We start from the raw sequence: 24,744 nt of genomic DNA, 5'->3' as shown, positions 1-24,744 counted from the left end.
TCAGATGCACAGGTCTCCTCTGGCAGCACAATTCAGGTCCCAAGTGAGGAGGTGGAAGAGGATGAATGTGACAGAGGCCTTGAGGCCATCTTGAAACTCCTGTGGGAGAGACGAGAAGGTGGTTTCCCATTGCCCAGGCATCAGCCTCCTCCTTACCCAGGACCCAGGCATCCACCCTCTTCCCGGGTCACTCACCTTCTTTGGGGCCTCCTGGAGCCGATGCAGCCAGTACTGGAAGCGGCTCCTGGGGCCTGGACCCTGCTGTGGGCTGAGCCTGGACCTGAGAACAGAGGAAGGTGGTGTGTGAGACAGGGCTTGGGAGAGAGAGGTGAGGTCCCACCTTCCCAGAACCCACAGATATGGCCCGGGTGTCCCGAGCGCTCACACAGGCCTGGAGCTTGGAGTGGATGTGGTGCAGCGTGTGAAGTGGCTGGTCCAGGATGTGATCCAAGGATGAGTTAGCCACCATCCCCAGGACCCTTCAGTGTCAGGGCCAGCTCCGCCTCCAAGGCTGTGGGGTGCTCCTACACCTGAGGAGAGGTGAGAGAGAACAGGTGAGGTGGAAAGGTGAGGAAGGATAGGCAAGAAGGCCCAGTTAAGTGGGGACAGGTAGGAAGAACAGGGGAGGAGGGCAGGTGATATGAGACATATGAGGGGGACAGGTGATGGGACAGGTAAGGGGGAGACAGGAGAGGGGAACACATGAGGAAGGCGGCAGATGAAGGGGATACAGATGAGGCAGAATGATAAGGGAAGAGGAAAGTGAGGGAACAGGTGAAAAAGTGAAATGGGGACAAATGAAAAGTGACTCATGAGGGAGGTCACCGGGGTCTGAAGAACGGGGCTGGGAACGGGTGAGAAGAGAACAGTTTGGGGAGGTAGGTGAGCGCGGGACAGTTGGCTGCATAGGTGAGAAGCGTGGAGGAAGGAGAAGTGTTCGCTGGGAAAAGATCAGCGGAGGAAGATGACAAGGGACAGAGGTGAGAGCGCGGGGAGGGCAGGTGAGAGGGGATGAGGGAATCAGTGTTGAGAGTAGATGGTGACAAGGTGGGCAGGGCAAGGGGCACAGGCTGGGGCCAGAGCCGGGAGAGAAGAGAGAAGTGAGAAGGAACAAGGTAAGAGTGCAGGTGAGAGGGACAGGTGGGGGAGATAGGGAAGTGAGGACAGGCAGAGAGATGATAAAAAGGAACCCAGGGGAGGGACAGGGTCAAGGGAGCAGTTGGGGAGGCACAGGGGCCCAGGACAGAGGAGGAGAGACCAGAGAGAGGGAAGCACAGGTGAGATAAAGGACATCAGGGGCCGCCTGCAAAGCCAGAGGAGCGGGGCGGGCAGGTGAGGGCAGGCGGGCTTGACTCTCCCAACTCACCTGCAGCTGCCTCAGGTCCCGGGTCCTGGGGAAGAGGCGGGAGCTGCAGTTACAGTCCTTCTGCAAGAGAGACACTTCCCAGAGAGCAAGGGCAAGGTCAGCCCACAATGGGAGGGACAGAGGCTAGCAGCAAGGATGAAGGTCTAGCAGGAGGGCTTGAGTTTAATCCACAGCAGAGAGAATAGATGTTAGTCATAGCCGAAAAGCTAGAGGCTAGCCCATGTAGCAGGACGATAGAGGTTAGGCCAACAGTAGCAGGGTAGCAGCTTGGCTATGGTAGAAAGGGTAGAGGTTAGTCCACAACAAGGACTTACCAAGGCATCTTTGGCTTTTTCTTTTTTTTTTATGGCCGCACCCCGCGGCTTGTGGGATCTTAGTTCCCTGACCAGGGATCGAACCCGGTCCCGGCAGTGAGAGCGTGGAACCCTAACCACTGGACCGCCAAGGAATTCCCATCCTTGGCTTTCTTTTTTTTTTTTTTTGCTGTACGCGGGCCTCTCACTGCTGTGGCCTCTCCCGTTGCGGAGCACAGGCTCCGGACACACAGGCTCCGCGGCCATGGCTCGCGGGCCCAGCCGCTCCGCGGCACGTGGGATCCTCCAGGATCGGGGCACGAACCCGCGTCCCCTGCATCGGCAGGCGGACTCTCAACCACTGCGCCACCAGGGAAGCCCCATCCTTGGCTTTCTTGAAGGCCACCGGCTCGCTTGGCAGCAGAGATTTGTTTGAACATGCCAATGTCGCAGCCCTTCCTGGTTGTGGTGGGGACAGGACATGCTCTAGCTAAGCCCAGCCCCATGGTCGTCACCAGAACTAGCGTCAAGTCTGCAGCCATGGCCAAATCGCAAACTGCTTCCCCAGCTGCCTGGCTCGGCTTTTTAGCCAAGCTAAATGCACAACCCTGGCTGAGGGCTTTGACTTTAAAAAGCATGAGTGGATGGGACCAGCTGCTAAGCCAGGTGAGTTGACAGGTATGGGCGGGACCAGGTGAGCTCAGAGCTATGCCCAGAAGGAAAGAGAAACTGGAATCCCAGGAGGGAGCCTGAGAAGTTCCTGAACCTAGTTTAGGAAACCCTGGGATGTTGGGGAGCCCCTGACTGAGGCTGAGGCAGGAAGAGAAATGGGAAGCTGTCACAGCAAGGCAGGGGCTGGGGCGGGGTGTGTGTGGGCGGGGCTGCTGGAGCAGCAGAGAGGGAGCTTCCTCCACTGGTTTAAGCGTGTTCCGCTAACTCATTCATATTAGGCTCCGAACATTCCCGTGAGTAGTTATTTTTATCATCACCCCCCATTTTACAAGTGAAGGAACTAGGGCACAGGAGGGTAAAGTGACTTAACCTAAGGTCCCACAGGTGTTTAATGGCAGAGCTGGGGTTTGAATGGAATCCCATGCAATTACTCCCTATTCTGTGTACAGCCAAAGCAGAAGATGGGAACCTCTGGGACCCACAGACGTCCAGCTTTCCTTTCTCTCCCTCTGGGTAGCATGAAAGGCTAGGAAGTTCTTCATTTGTGGGGCAAGAGCACGTGCTGGGGACTGGAGGGGCTGCCTGAAAAGAAGGCAGTGAGTAGGGCTTCCAGAAGGCAGGCAGAGTCTGGTTGCTTTGCTATCATCATCCCCTGCGGCGATAATCATTGTGTAGCGAGAAGGGAATTGCTCTGATGTACAGGCACTTCACATTTTTCATTCCTTTATTTTTTTCTTGGCCCTTAGGTGCAGAAAGATACTAATCATACTCTTCAGATCATAATATAGAATCACAATTGGCCCATGAAAGACCCTCTAAGCTTTTACCCCCAGCCTCATGCCCAAGCCCTATCCCATCCCTCCCCTTCACAGACACCCACTTTAATGTGCTTGATACATAGCTGCGAAGATATATCTTTATACTTTGTGATTTTGTGTGTGTATATGTCTCCAATTTACATAAATGGGATTGGGCCATAAATCTTGTTCTGTTTCTTCCCCCTCTTTTTTTAAACGTAACAGTATGTTTCTGAGGTCCATGTAGTGGTGTACATCAATCCCTCTGTTTCTTTTTCTTTTTAAATAAATTTATTTATTTTATTTTTGGCTGCATTGGGTCTCCGTTGCTGCGTGTGGGCTCTCTCTGGTTGTGGCGAACAGGGGTAATCTTCGTTGCAGTGCGCGGGCTTCTCATTGAAGTGGCTTCTCTTGTTGCAAAGCATGGGCTCTAGGCTCGCGGGCTTCAGTAGTTGCAGCACACAGGCTCAGTAGTTGCGGCTCGCGGGCTCTAGAGCGCAGGCTCAATAGTTGTGGCGCATGGGCTTAGTAGCTCTGTGGCATGTGGGATCTTCCCGGACCAGGGCTCGAACCCGTGTCCCCTGCATTGGCAGGCGGATTCCCAACCACTGCGCCACCAGGGAAGGGAAGCCCCCAAGCTCTCTGTTTCTAACTGCTGTGTTGTATTCCATGGTGTGCCAACAGCATTCCTTCACTTATTTATTCCTCCAGTGACGGACATTTAGGTTGCCTCCAGCTCCCTATCACCATAAGGCTCACACACATCCTCTCTGTGGGAGGTTTTCTAGGCTGCTGTAGCCCCAAGCGGGTGCCCCCACCATATCACTTCAGCTCATTTTCTCTCTCACTTGTACATCTGGTTCCCACACACGCTGTCAGCTTCCCACCTCATGTGTCCGTATCTATCTGCTTCTCTATCTGAGTCTTTCTCCTGTGGGCATGCAAAACAGACTGGAAGTGCCAGGATTAATTCCCCATGGGCAATCTTCAACCAGTGAGGGTCAGGAGCTTGTGCTTAAACACTTTTGCTTCCCTTTTCCTCAGTGAGTCAATTCTGAGGTATGTTCTACATGATTTCTCAATTCCTTAGAGGGTCCTGGGTACCAATGAGCTCTAGTTGTTCACAGTGGTCACCCTTTCGGGGCTGGGACTAGGGTGAGGAAGCAAGGTGTCTAGGGTGCAAAATTTAAGGAGCCAGCCCCCCTCAGGTTCAGGTAAGCACCCTAGGTGCCTCACTTGCTTCACTCTAGTCCACACTCTGCACCATTTATTGGCTTTTCCTCTCTTTCCTTTAAAAAAAAAAAATTGTGGGCTGTGCCTCGCAGCTTGTGGTATCTCAGGCCCCCGACCAGGGATTGAACCCGGGGCCATGGCAGTGACAGCGCCAAATCCCAGCCACTAGGCCACCAGGGAACTCGCAGCTGTTTTCTCTTTCAGTCCCAATCTTCCCGCTCACTTGTATTCCCTGGGGATAGCTCCCAGATAAACTACCTATACCCTTTGCTCAGGGCATGCTTTGGGGAGATCCCAAACTCAATCCTGATCCCTATTCAGGAGTAAGATTTCTGAGGCACAGGGCACACCTGTGCTTATATTGTCTAGTTAGCACCATTCCGTAGAACTTTCTGCACTGATGGAAGGGTTCTATATCTGTAATGTCCAATACAGGAGTTACTAGCCACATGTGGCTGTTGAGTACTTAAAATGTGGCTAGTGTGTTGGAGGAACTGAATTTTCAATTTCTTTTTTTCCCTTAATTTAAATCTAATTGCTATATGTGGCTGGTGGCTTCCATAATGGGCAGTGCAGTTCTAAATACTCATCTTGTTCTCCCAAATAGTTGCACCTACTTCACTCCCTTTGGAGGTGCTCGAGAGATCCTGTATCCCTGCAATAGGGTGGCCTCCTCAACACCTGGCTTTGACTTAGATGATGAGGTCCTAGACTTTGACTATGAGCCTGCTGCAACATAGATGAGACTTTTGAGGTTGAGGACAGAGGTGAGTGAATTTTGCATGTGGAAGGAATGTAAATATCTCATGGCCAGAAAGCAGTCTGTAGTAGTTTCAAAACATGTCTTCAAAAACTTTGACCCTTTCCCTACCGAGAAGTGGGTCTGTCCCCTTCCCTTCAATCTGGGTTGACCTTTGTTGGGCTGTACCCTGAAGGCCTGCAAGCCCTGTACTTGCCCAGCCTCAAGGTCAAAGAAAGAGCCCAGAGTCAGTGACAGAGGCATCAATGGTTTAATGGATGGGGGGATCTTACATTTCTGAAGCAAGGTCTTGGAGTGACTCCCCACTGGGTGTGGCAGACAGCGGGCAGGACATGGTGGTAGCAGTATTTGCTACGGGGGTTTGGGAGGGAGGTTACCAGTTAGAGGGGGGAACTGATGTCAGGTTGGCTCACTGGTTACCAGGGAAACCAGCAGAGGAGCATGGCCCCTCACCACCCCTCGGATAAGCTGTCTTGGTGGAGACATTCTGATTTAAGATTAGAACAATCACTAGCTGGGGCTGGAGGCAAGTCTGTAGGTGTTTACTGATTAAGCTCTATGATTTAGAGGAAGGGTCAGTCATGTGAGTAGGGTGTAGGTGAAGCAGGGACTGGTCAAGCAGGGGATGTACAGAGAGCAAGAGAACAGCCATCTTGGGTGGCCTTATCATACAACCTAGTGGCTCACGTGTAACCATAGGTGCTGCATGACCTCTGGGTCTAAGTCAGAAAAGACTTAGGCAGCGTCTGTGTCGTTCTCTCTCTCTCTCTCTCTCTCTTTTTTTTTTTGCCATGCCGCAGGGCATGTGGGATCTTAATTCCCCAACCAGGGATCAAACCCATGCCCCCTGCAGTGGAAACGCAGAGTCTTAACCACTGGACCACCAGGGAAGTCTCCGCATGTTTCTCTTGAGAATCTCTCTCTGGGGAAGGCCTGCTGCCATGTGAAAAGGATGAATAACCCGAGACCACCATGCTCCCACCCTGACTCAGCATCAACTGCCAGCCATGTGAATGAGACATCTCAGACATCCAGCCCAGCTCTCAGAACCCCCAGACTATGGTTGGGGCTCTATCATCTCTAATCCCCACTCCACCAAGGACTCTACACAGCCATTTTTACTCTACTGCTCCCAGGCCTCTGTGGCCCAAATAACAAAATAATTATAAATGCCACATACATTCATACATATACAATCTCCCCTTTTATATACAAATGGGTATATATACACACACACACACACACACACACACACACATATACATACATGCATACATACATACATACATATCTGGTTACAATTACTATGAAACAAATTATCCAAAACTCCAAAAAATGTGATTCAGCCACTGTACGCTACTGTACAAGGTGACCAGCACTGGGAATGTATAAACAGAGCTCTGATTATTGTTCTGGCAGTAACATTTTAAGAAAGGAATTAGAGCCTCATATTATAATACTCCAAATATCCAGGATACAAAAGAAAATAATTCATTATACTTGATGTCTCAAGAATCAGGAAAATCTTAAACAGAATGGGAAAAGCCAATAAATAGATACCAACACCAAGATGATGCAGATATTAGAATTATTTGACAAGAATTTTAAAGTAACTATTGTAAAAATGCTTCAAGGAGCAATCATGAACGCTCTTGAAACAAATTAAAAAATAGAAAGTCTCAGCAAAGAAATAGAAGACATAAAGAACTGAATGGAAATTTTTGAATTGAAAAATACAATACTTGAAATAAAACTCACTGGAAGGGGTAAATAGAAGAATGAAGATGAGAGAGAGAAGAATCAGTGATCTTCATAATAGACCAATAGAAATTATCCACTCTGCACAACAGAGAGTAAACAGACTGAAGTCCAAACAAAAGAGAAGTAGATTTTTAAAAATTAAAAGGGAGCTTTTGGGACAAAGGGAGCCTCAGGGACCTTTGGGACAATAAAAAATGATCTAGGGCCTCCCTGGTGGCGCAGTGGTTGAGAGTCCGCCTGCCGATGCAGGGGATACGGGTTCGTGCCCCGGTCTGGGAGGATCCCATATGCCGCGGAGCGGCTGGGCCCGTGAGCCATGGCCGCTGAGCCTGTGCGTCCGGAGCCTGTGCTCCGCAACGGGAGAGGCCACAACAGTGAGAGGCCCGCATACAGCAAAAAAAAAAAAAAAAAAAAAAAAAAAAAAAAAAGATCTAATATTCATATCATTGAAGTTCCAGAAGAAAAACAGAAAGAAACTGGGTCTGAAAAAAAGTTTTGAAGAAATAATGGCTAAAAATATCCCCTAGTTAGCAAACTATATAAACCTACAAATTCAAGAAGCTGAATAACCCTTAAACAGGATAAATAAAAGAAATACAAATCTAGGAACATCATAAAAACACTTCTGAAAACTAAGGGCAAAGAAAGAAACTTGAAAGGAACCAGAGAGAAAAGATGCATTACATTTTATAGGGGGACAATAATTTGATTGACAATGGATTGCTCTTCAGAAACCATAGAGGCCAGGAGAAAGTGACCCATTTTTCAAACGCTGTAATAAAAGAACTGTCAACCAAGATTTCTTTATCCAGTGAAAAATATTCTTTAAGAAAGAATATGGGACTTCCCTGGTGGCGCAGTGGTTAAGAATCCGTCTGCCAATGCAGGGGACACGGGTTCGAGCCCTGGTCTGGGAAGATCCCACATGCCGTGGAGGAGCTAAGCCCATGTGCCACAACTACTGAGCCTGTGCTCTAGAGCCCGCGAGCCACAACTACTGAGCCTGCGTGCCACAACTACTGAAGCCCGCATGCCTAGAGCCCGTGCTCCACAACATGAGAAGCCCACACACCACAATGAAGAGTAGCCCCCACTTGCTGAAACTAGAGAAAGCCCACGTGCAGCAACGAAGACCCAACGTAGCCAAAAAAAAAGAAAAAAGTAAATGGTTGGAAAAAGATATAGCAATCAATAGAAAGCTGGAGTGCCAATAGAAATACTAGATAAAGTAGGCTTTAGGAAATTATCAGAGACAGAGAAGGACATTACATAATGATAATAGGGTCAATGTACCAAGGAGACAAAACAATCTTAAAAGTGTATACACCAGGGCTTCCCTGGTGGCGCAGTGGTTGAGAGTCCGCCTGCCGATGTAGGGGACATGGCTTTGTGCCCCGGTCCAGGAAGATCCCACATGCCGCGGAGCGGCTGGGCCCGTGAGCCATGGCCACTGAGCCTGCACGTCTGGAGCCTGTGCTCCGCAGCGGGAGAGGCCACAATAGTGAGAGGCCTGCATACCGCAAAAAAAAGTAACAACAACAAACAAAATTAAAAATAGGATACCTCTTACAATTGCTAAAAAAAACCCACTTAGATATAAGTCAACAAAATATAGATAGAGTCTGTATGTTAAAAGTTACAAAATTCTGATGAAATGTTACCGAGACCAAGCTCATATGGCTTGCTGCACAACAGGCCAATAAATCGAGAGATGAGTTGGGGCAAGGAATAGGGGCTTTATTTGGAAAGCGAGCAGACCAAGAGCGTGGTGGACTCGTGTCCCAAAGAACCATCTTACCCGAGTTAGAATTCAGGCTCCTTTCATGCTAAAAAGGGAGGGGGTATGGTTCGTCGTTGCAAGCTTCTTGGTGGGGAAATCCTTTGTTCTCTCAGCTATTCACTGTAGGGCTGGTTGCAATATTTTTATAAATCTCCAACAAGACAAATGTTATTCTCTATCCTGCAACTTTTTATCTCTATATGAATGGAAAAGTGTTATATATTTAAAGGTCAGATGGGCTATCATGTATATTTCAGGCTATAGGCAACATTCTTTTACAAAGGTGTAGGGCCAGAATTACTAAGCAGAGGCAACAGAGCACAAAGGGTTAGAGCTAAAGGAATAGGTCGGATATGGAATCAGGTTTGTTCTTCTCTTTTTACAGAAAGGCATCAAAGGAGAAATAAATAAAGGTAGAGACATACAGTGAACAGGAATGCTCAATGTAGTAAAGATGTCAATTCTCCCCAAACTGATTTGTAATTCAATGCAACTCCTATCAAAATGCCAACAAGATTTTTTTAGTATATATACACAAGCTTATCTTAAAATTTCTATTTACATGGATTATTATATTTAAATTTATATGGGAAAGAACCAGAACGGTTAAAACAATATTAAAAAAGAAAAAAAAATGTTAGAGGAATCACACTACCTGATCTCAAGACTTATTAGATAGTGACAGTAATCAAGACAGTGTGGTACAGGGGGAAGCATAGACACATTAATCAATGGACCAGAGTAGGGAACCTAAAAATGGGGCCACATAAGTATGCCCAAATGAATTTTGACAAAAACTGAAAAACAATTCAAAAAGGAAGGATAGTCTTTTTAACAAATGGTGCTGGAACAACTGGACATTAGTAGGCAAAAATATGAACCTTGACCTAAACTTCACACCTTATACTCAAATTAACTCAAAATAGGTCATATATCTTCATGTAAAATGTAAAACTGTAAACTTTTAGAAGAGAACATAGGAGAGCACCTTCATGACCCAGGATTAGGCAGAGTTCTTAGATTGACACCAAAAGCACGATCCTTTAAAAAAACAAAAGGATCAATTGGACTTCATCAAAATTAAAAACTTTTATTCTGTGAAAGGCTCATTTAAAAGGATGAGAAAATAAGTAGCTGACTGGAAGAAAATATTTGCAAACCACATATCTGACAAGGACTAGTATCTAGAATATATTTTAAAAACCTCAGAAGTCATCAATTTTGAAAAGTCAAAAAATCCAATTAGAAAATGGGCAGAAAACATTGACATTTCACCAAACAGTATATTCAGGTGGCAAATGAACACAAGAAAAGATGTCAGCATCACTTGCCATTAGGAAAATGCAAATTAAAATTATGCAAATTGAAATCGTGATGAAATGATGATTCATCATTCACTACACACCTACTAGCCTGGCTAATAATAATAATAATACTGATAGGACCAAGTGCTGGTGAGCGTTAGAAGAAACTGGAACTCTCATACATTGCTAATGGGAATGTAAAATGGCACAGCCATTCTAGAAAACAGTTGGAGATTTCTTAAAAAGTAAAGCATACACTTACACTGCATGACTCAGCAGTCACGCTCCTGGGCATTTATCCTAGAGAAATAAAAATTCATGTTCACACAAAAATCAGATATGAATATTCATAGCAGCTTCAATAGCCCATTAAACTATTTAATACTAGCTAACCTGGTTAATATTATTAGTTTGTAGTAGCCCCAGACTAGAAACAATCTGTATGTCCTTCAACTGCTGAATGGTTAATATTCCTTTGTTGTCACATCCATGCAATGGAAGAGTACTGAGCAATAAAAAGGAAGGAACTAGTGATACACAAATTGGATGAATTTTAAGGGCACTGTGCTGAATGAAAAAAGCCAATCTCAAAAGGTTACATGCTACAGGACTCCATTTATATAATATTCTTGAAATGACAAATTATAGAGATAGAGAACAGATTCGTAGTTGTCAAGGGTAACAGAAGAGGAGGGAAGGTATGACTGTATAAACGGGTGGCACTTGGGCATTCCTCTGTGGCGAGAAGATAATTCTGTATTTTGATTGTGGTACTTATACATATGATAAAATGTCATCGAATTATACACAAAAGTCCAAAAACAAACAAACAAACAAAAAAAAGAGTGCATTGGAAAGCTGGGGAAATCCCAGTCCCAGTAAGGTCTATGGTCTAGTTAATTGCATTGTGACAATGTCAATTTCCTAGTTTTGAGACAGTGCTATAGTTATGTAATAATGGATACAGGGAGCTTCTCTGTAGTATTTTTGCAACTTCTTGTAAGTCTATAGTATTGTAAAATTTTTATTTTTTTTATGTACTATGCAGTAAATGTACTAAAAGAAAAAAACGATTCCATGCGCATTTTTCCGTTCAGCTTATGCTCCTTTTCCCCTTTCTTTCTTACCTCCCTTTCTGCCCCTCCCTGCCCTACTCCAATTGCCTTAGATAACCATTGTTAACTCACAGCTTTTCCTATACACTTATATCAAATGCAGATTCATGCACATATTCTCGTTTTGGTTTTACAAAAGTGGCATCAGTCATATGTTTTTCTGTAGTTTGCTTTTCTCACTTTGCAGTGCTCCTGGAACTGGCCAGTGTTTTCCTGGGGGTCAGGGTAGGTCTGCGGGAAGGAGTAAAGGGGAAGCACGAGTTCCCAGGTGGGGGTAGGAGGGGCTGTCAGGGGACCCTGATTGGGGTCTCAGCCCCCCTCCCACTGCGCATCACTCCCACAGTGCCTGCCGGGCCACCTTGAAATCTCTGGTGCATCTCTCAGGAGCCCCACTGCAGGTGTGTAGGGGACCCAAGGGGCAAACACAGGGGGCGCGTTTTCAAGGGCAGAGGCTGGGAGACGGCAGAAAGGGGCACTTCGGTTCCCCGGGGGTTGAGGAGGTGGATGGGCTGCACAGGCTTGCCCTGCAGAACGTCGGATGCCACCCCGAGGTTGCAACCCAAGGGAACCTCCATCTCCTACTCAGCCTTTTCTGCACGCTCCTCCCCACCTCTTGCTTATCCCTCCTGCGCAGGTCTGAAAAGTTCCCCAGCCCCTACATTCCTTCCCAGCCCTGAGGTCCACAGCCCTGCCCAACCCTGCCTAGGGTGCCCAGAATCCCTGAGAGCCTTTGGGGCACCCTGGGTGGGAAACAGGAAGCCCTTGCTAGCAAAAAGGATACAGAAGAGGAGACAAGTGGGGAATAAGCGAAGGGGGAATGATGAAAAAGACAGAGGCAGAGGGTTAAAGGTGAGGGGGGAGGTCTGTGAGGAGTGTCTGAGAGGGGACAGGTGGGCAAGGCAGGCAAGGGAAACCACAACTGGATTAGAACAGTTGAGAAGGTTGAGTGAAGGGGGCAGGGAGGTGGGACAGTGAGAGAGTTGAAGGGAAGTTAGGAGAGGGAGAAAGGTGAGGGGAGACAGGTTATAGAGGCTGGTGGGGAGAGCCGGATGAAAAGACCAGGTGAGGCGGCCAGGTGAGGCAGGAGAGTTAAAACGCCCATTGGACTCTCCTCCTTTTCTCTGACTTGCCCCTTGCCTGTGCCCGCCACCTGTGCCACTCAAATGTGTCTCCTCACCTCTCTCTCTTCACCCTGACTTTGTGGGTCTCCTTCTCACTGATCACCTGTCCCCACTGTCCTGCTCAGCTTTGCCCCTCACATGTACCCATCTTTCAGCTCCCCCAGCTCCTCGCTTGCTACAGCAGGTCCCAGCTTTCAGGTCCTCCGGAGGGGCAGGAGCCATGCCCACCAAGTCCCTAAGGATTCTCTCATCTGTTTTCTCATCATATATTAATGAGCCCCCAGTGTGTGCCCTGGGTGATCCAATGTTTACTGCCTTGGTCCCTCAGAGAGGAGTGGGTCTGAGGACAGCGGCAGGGCGGGAGGGGGTCTCAGCCCAGAGCACGAGGGATGGGGGAATAGACCTCAATAGTAAGAGCTACCACTGTCATCACCCAACGAAGGAACATGTGAGTCCACAGACAACCTGAGAGAACAGTGCCAGGAGTGAGAGCCCCAGAGGTGAGCCTTTAGCAGGACAAGTGGGAAATCATAAAGCTCCCCCAGCTTTATGACAGTGGTGATGTTTGAATGCTTACCCTATACTAGGCACTGTTCCAGATATGTCACTTGTGTTGTCCCCCTTAATCCTCAGAATAGTCTTAGGACCTAACTCAGACATATTATTTATATTTCCCATTTTCCAGATGAGGAAACTGAGGCACAGAGAAGTAAAGTAATCTGCCCTAGGCTACACAGTTTGTAGGTGGTGGAGTCAGATTCAATCCCAGGTCTGCCTGACTCGAGAGCTTCTTAACACTCATAGGGGAGGCTTACAAAGGTGGTGGCCTCTGCTCTCTTGGATGCCTGCCCACTAGAACCTCGCAACACAGCAGTCTCTCCCAGGTGTGTGCCCCCAAAGATGCCACTTGGACAGGGCTGGACCTATGGCCCTACCTGTTGGATGGACAGGCTGAAGGGATAAAGACATGGAAGGGAGAGGGGAGTCACGGCTGGGGCATGGATTGGGCAGATGGATAGATGGATAGATGGATAGATGGATGGGCATTGATCAGGGGAGGGAGGTCTGCCTCACCTAGCTTTGCCTCTAACTTCTGGCTGTGGAAAGTGTTGGTACTTCTTCTCTGTGGGTGTATTTCTCCTGGAGTCTCTGTCTCCCGCGTTGCGTGAGTCTGGGGCTCAGCTTTTGATTTCTTGGGTCTCAGTCTCTGGCGCTTTGCTGCTGTCTGTTTTCTGGCTCTAGCCTCTATCTTGGTGTCTGCATCTCTATTTCAGTCTGTTTTCATATTTTATCAATATTTCCATGGCTCCTGGGGCCCCAGGGGGCAGCTTTCAGCCTTGCTCAGTGTTTTTCAGCCTCTGCTGCACATTAGAAACACCTGGGGAGTTGATAATACTCATAACAAAAATAGCAAATATTTATTTGGCGCATATCCTATGCTAGGCACTGTTATACTTATGTTAACTCATTTAATCCTGACTATGCCCTTATGAGATAGGTATTATTATTACCCCCATTTTACAGATGAGAAAACTGAGACCTCAAGAATCCACTTCCAAATCTCATAGTTAATCATAGGCAGAACTGGGATTGAACCTGGTACTCCTTAAACTTTAACCTATGTATGAACCACTTGAAGTTATTGTTAAAATGCAGATTTCTGATTCAGTAGGTGGGGGTGGGGTCAGGCCTGCGATTCTGCATTTCTAGCATTCTCCCAAGGTGATGCCAATGGTCTGTAGATCACACTTGAGGAGCAAGAGTTTTAACCATTTCCAGTTACCACCACTTGGTATAGGGCAGTGCTTCTCAAAGTGTGGTCCTTGGACCAGCAGCATCAGCTTCACCTGGGAACTTTTTTTTTAATCTTTTTTTTTTAATTACTTTATTTTTTGGCCGCATTGGGTCTTCGTTGCTGTGCGTGGGCTTTCTCTAGTTTCGGCGAGTGGGGGCAACTCTTCGTTGCAGTGCACAGGCTTTTCGTCGCGGTGGCTTCTCTTGTTGCAGAGCACGGGCTCTAGGCACACGGGCTTCAGTAGTTGTGGTGTGTGGGCTCTAGAGTGCAGGCTCAGTAGTTGTGATGCATGGGCTTAGTTGCTCCGCAGCATGTGGGAATCTTCCCGGACCAGGGCTCGAACCCGTGTCCCCTGCATTGGCAGGTGGATTCTTAACCACTGAGCCACCAGGGAAGTCCACTGGGAACTTCTTAGAAATGCAAATTCTCTGAGCTACACTGAATCAGAAATTCTGGGTGTGGAGTCCAGCAGTCAGGTTTAGTAAGACCTCCAGCTGATTCTGATGCACATTAAAGTTTGAGAACCACTGATTGAGTGTGACAATTAAGACCAGTCAAATCTCTGGGACTGCAGCCCAGACATTGGTGTCTTTACAGTTCCCCAGGTAATTGTAAAGCAAGCAAAGACCCTGAACCACCAGATTAGCTGGAGGGGCAATCCTAGTTTATGTAAGTAAATGAACATACTAGCTGAATTGGAATTTGCTGACAGGGTTTGGGCAGGCCTGGGGAAGCCCAGGTGGGCAGTGGCCAGGAGATGACAAATGGGAAACTGAATTAGGAAGAGTACCAGAAAGGAGGCTAGAACAGGGAGACTGGAATCCTTCCAAGAGACTCCTGGACAGTCAAATCCTTAGAACCCATGGAATGGTGGGAGGGGAGGAAGTTGCCCTGAATCACCCCTATTTTCCTTGTGAGGGACACAAAATAAGGGGGCAAATGTTTTTGAAGAAATTGGGGCATGGTGGAGGGCTTTCTTGGAATCTCAATGGACACATGTAGGGTTTGGGGGTGCCAGAATAAAGATGATGGGTTTAGATGAGTTGTCTCAAACACACCCCATAATAAATAGTGATGACAGTGGTATATGAAATGTAAGGAGTGTTCTATACCCACTGTTACAGAGACTCCCTGGGGTGACCCTGTGCAGTAAGTATTGCTTTCCTTTTCCTGTCGATGAAATTGAGGCTTCATTGTAACCATCAAGTCATACTTGATTTTTCTTTCTCCCTCTGTCTGTCTGTCTCTCTCACACATAGTCCGTACTATTCTCAATTTATCAGCAAATTCTGCTGGCTGTACTTTCAAAGTGTTTCACCCACTTCTCATCCTCTCCACACCCCCAGCTGGTCCTGTTATGCTCACCTCCTGCCTGGACGATCACAGCAGCCTCCTCCCTGGTCCCTCACCCCCACCCTAGTCTGTCTCCCACATACAGTCAGCGATTATGTCCCCCTTCTATTCAAGACCCTCTCATGGCTCCCATTTCACTCAGAATCAAATCCAAACTCCCTGCCATGCTTTACAAAGCCCGTTGAGGGCTGGCCCTCCAGGTCTTCCAACCTCATCTCCCTCTTCACCCCCCTCTCCTCCACCACATGACCTTACTGCTGTCCTTTCAGCAAGCCCCTTCCTGCCTGTATCTGTCAGGACTCTTAGTTGCAAACAACAGAATCCACACTGTCTAGAGCAGTAAAGACATTCAATTAAAGATATTGGGAAGCTCATAGATTACCAGAGAGGGCAGAGTGGCAGCTTATGGAGCCAAAAGCCTGGAATAATCCCCAGCCACACCATGAGGGCCTCTCTGGGGAGAAGAACCCTGTACCTGAGGCTTAGAATCTCTAAAGGTCAGAACCAGGCTCCAGGAACAGCCTTCCCCAAAGAACCAGAGGCTTTTTTGTTTTTTTAAATTTTACTGAAGTATAGTTTATTTAAAATGTTGTGTTAGGGGACTTCCCTGATGGTCCAGTGGTTAAGACTTCGCCTTCCAGTGCAAGGGGTGTGGGTTTGATCCCTGGTCGGGGAGCTAAGATCCCACATGCCTCGCAGCCAAAAAATCAAAACATAAAATAGAAGCAATATTGTAACAAATTCAATAAAGAGTTTAAAAATGGTCCACATCAAAAAAATCTTAAAAAAATAAATAATGTGTTAGTTTTTGCTGTACAGCAAAGTGAATCAGTTATACATATACATATATCCACTCTTTTCTTTTTCTTTTTCTTTTTTTTTTGTGGTACGCAGGCCTCTCACTGTTGTGGCCTCTTCTGCTGCGGAGCACAGGCTCCGGACGCGCAGGCTCAGCGGCCATGGCTCATGGGCCCAGCCGCTCCGTGGCATGTGGGATCTTCCTGGACCGGGGCACGAACCTGTGTCCGCTGCATCGGCAGGTGGACTCTCAACCACTGCTCCACCAGGGAAGCCCTGTTTGATTCTTTATTCATGATTTAAATTCAAGTTAAAAGTTTGGCCAAGAGTAATTCAGAGATGACATTGTGTCCTCAGTGTGTCACATCCCGAGGAAAATGCTGTCAGTTTATCTCCTTTTTGGTGATTGGGTTAAGGTGGAGTCTGCCAAATTTCTCCATCATAAAGGTTTCTTTGCTTCCTTCTAGTGAATAAGTCATCTGTGGAGGATACTGGAGATTGTGTGAATATCCTGTGCTCCAACAACTTTTCACCCAAAGGTTTTAGCATCCATGGATGATCCTCATCTGAATCATTTATTCCACTGATGGTTACAAAATGCCTTGAAGATTTTGAAATATCAATTTTTGTTCTAGCATAAACAGTGCGGATTTTCCATCAAGAGGGAAAAATTTTTTAGCAGTCTGGTATTCTTTGACAACAACGTGGAAACAAGTTTTTCTTGCTTTTTTCTTGAAATCTTTTTGTAGCTCGATTCCCGCACAGCCTGAATCTATTTGTCTGCTTCTCTTCCTGTCCTTATTGATTTTTTTACCTGTCCTGGTTTAGAATTTCTTGGAAAGACTGGCCAAACGTCCCTATATTCTAGTGTTTGTGGAGAAATCATTAAACTCAAGTGGGCAATGAAGCTTCAGGAGCACAGATAGGTGATGATGATCGTGATGATGATAACTAACATTTATTGAATACAGATGATGTGCTGAGAATTATTCTGTGATTTATATGCATTAAATAACTTTAGATTTTCAATAACCTTATGAGTTAGGTGTCATTTTTATTCTTATTTCAGAGGAAAGTGAGGTACAGAGAGGTTAGACGATTTGATCAAAGGCACATACCTAGTAAGTGGCAGATCTGGGACCTGAATCCAGTGATCTCACCTGAGATTATCTCTCTGACTCACCTCAACTTTAACAAAGAGACTTTGTAAAGAGGAAGACTTTGAAGCAGCTCCCAAGTATCTTGCAAAAAGACTGATATTGATATCAGTCAGGGTTCATTTCTAGAAGAAATAAACCACTCTAGCTATTCTAAACAGAAAGGAGTTTAATAGTAAGTATTAGGCACTTACTGTGATGGTTAATTTTATGTGTCAAGTTGACTAGGCCATTGTGACCAGGTATTTGGTCAAACATTATCCTGTATGTTTCCGTGAGTGTGTTTTTGGATGAGGTTAACATTTAAATCAGTGGACTTGGAGTAAAGCAGATTTTCCTCCACCATGTGGGTGGGCCTCATCCAATCAGTTGAAAGCCTGAATAGAACAAAGAACTGACCTCCTCTGAGCAAGGGGAAGTTCTGCCAGCAGAAAGTCTTAGGACTTGAACTGCCACCTCCCTTCTTTCCAGGATATCCAGCTTTTCAGTGCACCCTGCAGATTTTGGACTTGCCAACTTCCATAATCATAAACCTCTGTCTGTCTCTCTTTCTGACTCTCTCTCTATATATATCTAAATCTATATCTATATCTCCTATTGGTTCTGCTTCTCTGGAGAACCCGACTAATACACATATAAAATCACTTACAGGCTCAGAGGAGAAAGCTGTAGGCTTGGCCTCCAGAAATGACTCTCAAACAATGCTGCAGAACTTACCGAGAACTTACTATTTCTGCCACAAACAGAAGATGGGAGTTCAAAAGACTATAGCGGGACTGTTGAATTCAGGAGCAAATTGGGAGAACTGATTATTCATCTGTAGTCTCAGCCTCCAGCTCATTTGTCTCCACTCTGCTCTATGATTATAGGGCTGAAAGCCTACAAACTACATGTTCCTAGACTCCTTTGCCATCTTCTGATTAAGTTCTGCCAATGAGGGCAGAAGGGATCAGGAACTTTCTTCCTGCTTCTAGCTCAGATCGGCATCCTCTCAGTCGCTGTGTGTCACGGCTGGAGTTCCCAGGGAGAGCACTAGGGAGGGCTTCTTCACACCTGTGAAAGGGAACTGAATCAGCACTGGGCAGAGGGGAAGTTGAGCTGTGATGCATTCCCAATAAAGATCTCTCCCGACCTTGTGGGACCTCTGGATGGCTCTTCAGAATTGTCTTGAGTTGGGGTGAAGGATATGGGTCTTTATGCCTCCATGTTCATAAGTTATTGGATGCAGGCTGCCCTGGAGTGGGGTGTGAATTTAGGCAAAGGAGTTTCCTTCAACTCAGGCAATTCTTAAAGAGAGCTGACAGCTAAGCAATGCCAGCACCTGGAGAAGTTCTTCATTCCTGAATGGGAGTCTGGGTCATTTATTGTAGCATCTACCACACAGTGGATAACTCTATTTTCAGCTGGAATACTGCAGTATTCCCATACTCTGTACTGTCCCTAAAATATTCTAGTAGGCCAATATGCCATGCACCATGGATGATCAAAGAACCAGCTGCAGGGAACCTACATTTGATGATCAGAAAATCAGCTTCACAGTTCTCCATTCAGAGCCTGTGCACCTGATGCAGGGGGCTCCCTTCAGAGGCCAGAGCATGAGCTGCCTTTGTGCCTCCTTGGAGGTTCCAGCCCCAGCTCTTGGTAATCTGGGACTCTACCAAGTGTGGCCTCATCTCTCAGACCCTAGATTCTGGGAGTACCACCTGTCTTCTTTTGTTCCTTCAGTCCCAGAGGTGACAGTGGATTTATTCCATTACAATCTTCCAGTTACTCTGACATCCTTTTTTTTTGCTTATTCAGGCTTCCAAACCTCTGTGCAACTGAATATCTGAATTATTTATTTATATATATATATATTTTTATTGAAGTACAGTTGAATTACAATGTTGTGTTAATTACTGCTGTACAGCAATGTGAGTCAGTTATACATATATATATATATTCTTTTTCATATTCTTTCCGATTATGGCTTATCACAAGATATTGAATATAGTTCCCTGTGCTATACAGTAGGACCTTGCTGTTTATCCATTCTACGTACACCAATTTGCATCTACTAATCCCAAACTCCCAATCCAATCCTCTCCCACCCCCATCCCCCTTGGCAACCACCAGTCTATTCTCTATGTCCCTGATTCTGTTTCTGTTTTGTAGATAGGTTCCTTTGTGCCACATTTTAGATTCCACATATAGGTGATATCATATGGTATTTGTCTTTCTCCTTCTGACTTACTTCACTTAGTATGATAATCTCTAGTTGCACAGATATCTGAATTTAAAACCCTCTTGCTTGAAATAACCTAGAGTTGTTCTCTTTTCCTGACTGGACCCTGACTGATCCCTCTGCCACAAATAGCTGAAGATGGGAGATCACGAGGTTATCACTGGAACAGATGACTTCAAGAACACATCCTGGGGCTTCCCTGGTGGCGCAGTGGTTGGGAGTCTGCCTGCCAATGCAGGGGACACGGGTTCGTGCCGCGGTCCGGGAGGATCCCACATGCCGCGGAGCGGCTGGGCCCGTGAGCCATGGCCACTGAGCCTGCGCGTCCGGAGCCTGTGTTCCGCAGCGGGAGAGGCCACAACAGTGAGAGGCCCGCGTACCACAAAAAAAAAAAATAAATAAAAAATTCTTATCTACAGAAACTGTAAAATAATAAATGTGTGTTGTTTTAAACTGCTAAATTTGTGGTAAGTTATTATGGCAGCCATAAAAAATACTAAAAAAATAAAATAAAATAAGAGAGAAAGAGCCCCCAGATGAGCATTTACCCTGCCTGATGATCTCCATGTGTGTCCTCATCAGGCTGCAGAGGAAGGAGCTGCCCAGCCTGAGTGGTTTCTGAGGCCAGAGTCTATAAATGAATCACCCAGTATGTGGCCCTTTTCTGGCTTATTTCAGGAGTGCAAGGAAGGGAAGAATTACAAAGTAGCAGGAGAAAACTTTAGCAGTTGGTGATCTATTATCTTGATTGTGGTGATGGTTCCACAGACGTTTTTATATGTCAAAATTGATCAAATTGTAAACTTAAATATGTGCAGTTTATTGTATGTCAATTATATCTCAGAAAAACTATATATAAAAAATAGGGACTTCCCTGGTGGCTCAGTGGTTAAGAATCTGCCTGCCAATGCAGAGGACATGGGTTCGAGCCCTGGTCCGGGAAGATCCCACATGCCATGGAGCAACTAAACCTGCGAGCCACAACAACTGAGCCCACATGCTGCAACTACTGAAGCCCACACGCCTAGAAGCCCGTGCTCCGCAACAAGAGAAGCCACCGCAATGAGAAGCCCGCACACTGCATCGCTTGCCACAACTAGAGAAAGCCCATACACAGCATCGAAGACCCAACGCGGCCAAAATAAATAAATAAATAAATAAAAACAGTAAACTGATTTAAAAAAAAAATAGACAAGGTTAAGACAGGAAAAGATAAGCCATGGATGGGGAGAAGATATCTGCAAAACAATGATTAGATAAAGGCTTTTTATCCAGAATATATTTTTGAAAACTTGCAACTCAATAATAAGCCAAAGAATCAAATAAAAATGAGCAAAAATTTTGAACAGACACTTCACCAACAAATATCTATAGATTGTAAATAACAGTATGAAACCATGCTCATCATTATTAGTCATTAGGGAAATGCAAGTTAAAATCACAATGAGACACCACTACTCACTCACCTGAATGGTTTTAAATAGAAGGACTAAAAATACCAAGTGCTAAGGAGTTTGAGAGTAACTGGCCTGGGAACTCTATGAGGGCAGGACCTGGGCTCTCTTGGTCATCACAGTGTCCAGTCGTCACCTAGTTCAGGGCCTGTCACAGGGTAGGTACTCAGTAGATATTTATTGAGTAAGTGGACAAAATTCTTTGGGAGGACATTTCTTGATGATTTCTGGGGTCCCAGAGCAATTGGACTTTCTCTCCTAGGGGCTCCCCTGAGGTAATGTCCCACCTCAGGGGTGATGACTTTCACTATAGTTGTTGGTTCATTCCTTCATTCATTAATCACGTATTTCTTTTACTTATTTATGTATTTATGTACTTATTTACTGAAGTACAGTTGATTTACAATGTTAGTTTCTGGTGTACAGCAAATTGATTCAGTTTTATATATATGTACATATACATATGTATACATATATACATATATACACATGTATATATTCTTTTTCATATTCTGTTCCATTATATTATATTATTATAAGATATTGAATATAGTTCCCTCTAGTATACAGTAGGACTCTGTTGTTTATCTATTTCATATATAGTAGTTTGTATCTGGTAATCCCAAACTCCTAATTTATCCCTCCTCCCACCCCCATTTCCCTTTTGGTAACCATAAGTTTGTTCTCTATGTCTGTGAGTCTGTTTCTGTTTTGTAAATAAGTTCATTCGTATCATATTTTAGATTCCACATATAAGAATCACATATTTCTTTTTTTTTTTTTTTTTTGTGGTACACAGGCTTTTCACTATTGTGGCCTGTCCTGTTGCGGAGCACAGACTCCGGACGCGCAGGCTCAGCGGCCATGGCTCATGGGCCCAGCCACTCCTCAGCATGTGGGATCCTCCTGGACCGGGGCACGAACCCGTGTCCCCTGCATTGGCAGGCGGACTCCCAACCACTGCGCCACCAGGGAAGCCCAAGAATCACATATTTCTGACATCTGTATTTCTGGCATCTGCAGAGTCCAGGACTTTGTCCTCGATACTGGAATCCAGTGTGGCCCACCGTCTCAGCCCTCTGAGGACTCAGAGGCCACATTAAGAAGGAGCTCATACACTCATTATGTGTCATGTGCAAAGTGTGTAGGAAGAAAGGTGAATGTGACTTACTGATGGAGCCAATGAAGGCCTCTCAGAGGAAGAGGGGATCTCGTTAGACCTTAAAGGATAAAGAAGAATGTCTGAAACTCCACAAGGACAAGGAAGGGTCTGTCTTATCATTACTAAAACTCCAGTGACTAGTACATGGGCAGATACAAACTGGTAAATATTTACATAAAAGAATGCTGCTGTTTTATATGAGGCCCTCTATTTCCACAGAGAAAGATTGCCTGTGTGAGGTCACCAGGATGCATTGGCTGCAAGTAACTAGAAACACTGTCTCACCTGGGCTTAAGCATTAAGGAGAATGTATTTCATTACAATTAAGGAATCTAAATGTAGGTGGCTCTGGAGGGTAGTTAATGAATTTTAAAAGATGAAGGAAGTATGGAAGGCTTAGATTCCTTCCTTCTCTCTGATCTGCTAGTCTTAGACAATTGACTTGTCCTCAGATCCTTATGGTCCCAAGATGACTGCTGCAGCTCCAGGCATCACATGGAGACACAGCAACATCTAGGGTAAGAAGGGGATGGAAGGATCTCCTGGTCCTACTATCAACCAGGAAACCTGTCTTGAATATGTATGTTGATGCTCTGCATTCACTTCAACTTCCCTCTTGTACACAATCCTGCCTGCAGGGGCTGAAGGGTTTAAAACAACTTTTCTGACTCTGGTGTAGCTGGGATCTGCCTTACATTTGGGTTCTTCCAACCAGATGCACTCAGACAAGATTTGAATGATGGACGAGGGGTGGAGGCCATTCTTCTGCTGGCTCTACCCCCATGGAGGTGTCTGCTTTTTTGTGGTGGTCTTTCTGATCATAGCAGTTTCCAGATAGCAGTTGTCCCATAACTATGACAGATCCCTGGTGTGTGGCCTGTGGCCTTCCTGATCATGGCAGTGGAAGCCAATTCCTAATTAAGCAGTCAGGATCCTGATCCTAGAAAGGAAGTGGGCCTTTGAAAAGCTCTGGTTTATGGTTTGGCTCTTAAAGTTATACCTGAATGGTCAACACAGAATCTATTTGTTCAACATTCCTGACACTTCTGTGAGCCACTTATCACCCTATAATAAATCCTTTACTGCAGACATTAACCAGAATTGGTCCTGGTCTCTGTAATGAACTGTATAAGTTTACCATGGCTACTGTAACAAATTATCTCCAATTTTGTGGCATAAAACAACAGAAATGTATTCTCTCACCTTTGTGAGGCCAGAAGGCTATAATCAGGACCACTGGGCCAAAATCAATGTGTTAGCAGAGCCATGCTCCTTCTGGCAGCTCTAGGGGAGAATCTGTTCCTTGCCTCTTCCAGCTTCTGGTGGCTGCCGGCACTCCTTGGCTTGTGGCTGCATCTCTCCATGTCTGCCTCCCTGGTCATGTTCCCTCCTCCTCTTCTGTGTGTGTAATCTCCCTCTGTCTCTCTCTCTCTCTCTTTTCTTTTTTTTTTTTGGCCATGCAGCTTGAGGTATCTTAGTTCCCATACCAGGGATCGAACCCAGGCCCTTGTCAGTGAAAGCACGAAATCCTAACCACTGGACCACCAGGGAATTCCCTCCCTTTGTGTCTCTCCTTTCATGATGCCTGCCATAGCATTTCAGTCTCACCCTGATAATCCAGGATAATCCCATCTCAAAAACTTAATTTAATCACATCTAAAAAAATCTCTTTTTTTTCCCCCCAAATAAGGTCACATTTACAGGTCCCAGGGATTGGGACATGGATATCTTTTGGGAGAGCCATTTTTCAGCCTACCGCATGAAACACCATAAAACCTTTCTTAGAGGGCTTCCCTGGTGGCGCAGTGGTTAAGAATCCTCCTGCCAATGCAGGGGACAGAGGTTCGATCCCTGGTCCAGGAAGATCTCACATGCCGTGGAGCAACTAAGCCCGTGTGCAACAATTACTGAGCCTGTGCTCTAGAGCCCACGAGCCACAATTACTGAAGCCCACGGGCCTAGAGCCCGTGCTCTGCAACAAGAGAGCCACCGCACCGAGAAACCTGCGCACCGCCACGAAGAATAGCCCCCGTTCGCTGCAACTAGAGAGAGCCTGCATGCAGCAACGAAGACCCAACAGAGCCAAAAGAAAGAAAGAAAGAAAACAAAACCAAAACCTTTCTTAGAGCATCCACCTCCCCGCAAGCCAAATTCCCCTAATCATGGGCCAACTGGATCACTGTGAATCACGTCCTCTCTCCTTCTGTTTTTTGACCACGCCGTGTGTCACGAGGGGATCTTGGTTCCCTGACCAGGGTTCAAATCCGTGCCCCCTGCAGTGGATACACTGAGTCTTAACCACCGGACCGCCAGGGAAGTCCGAAAACATGTCCTCTCTTTTCCCTCTGGATTCACTCTCCAATCTGCTCTAGGTCCGGGAATGTAGATTACATCAGTTGGGACTCCCTTGCCTTCTGTCTTCCAGCTGGGTTCAGCAATGGGAGGTGTGAGCAGAAAATTGGAGAGAGGAAAAGAGAGCAGGTGGGTGTTTACTCTCCTACTTCCCTGCTGGGCTGTGGGCTGGCAGCAGTGATGTTCCAGAATCTCTGTCAGGGGACTGGTAACCGCTCCCTCCCAGGTCCCTTCTGGTGGTTTAGGA

The 24,744-nt window shown here is 46.1% G+C and overlaps 1 pseudogene across 1 annotated transcript; it reads right to left on the bottom strand.

Moving 5' to 3' along the window:
• On the bottom strand, positions 1 to 11,656 carry LOC309794788 (interferon lambda-3-like; annotated as a pseudogene). Its single transcript has 6 exons — positions 11,558 to 11,656; positions 11,262 to 11,312; positions 1,367 to 1,426; positions 386 to 524; positions 196 to 280; positions 1 to 99 (listed from the first exon to the last, which is right to left on the bottom strand). The product of its transcript is annotated as an interferon lambda-3-like (transcript).
• Positions 11,657 to 24,744: the final 13,088 nt, after the last annotated feature.

Source organism: Mesoplodon mirus (genome assembly GCF_964341445.2).
Source record: "Mesoplodon mirus genome assembly, chromosome: 19".
NCBI classification, from domain to species: Eukaryota; Metazoa; Chordata; class Mammalia; order Artiodactyla; family Ziphiidae; genus Mesoplodon; species Mesoplodon mirus.
This window is presented reverse-complemented; position numbering and strand designations above follow the sequence as displayed.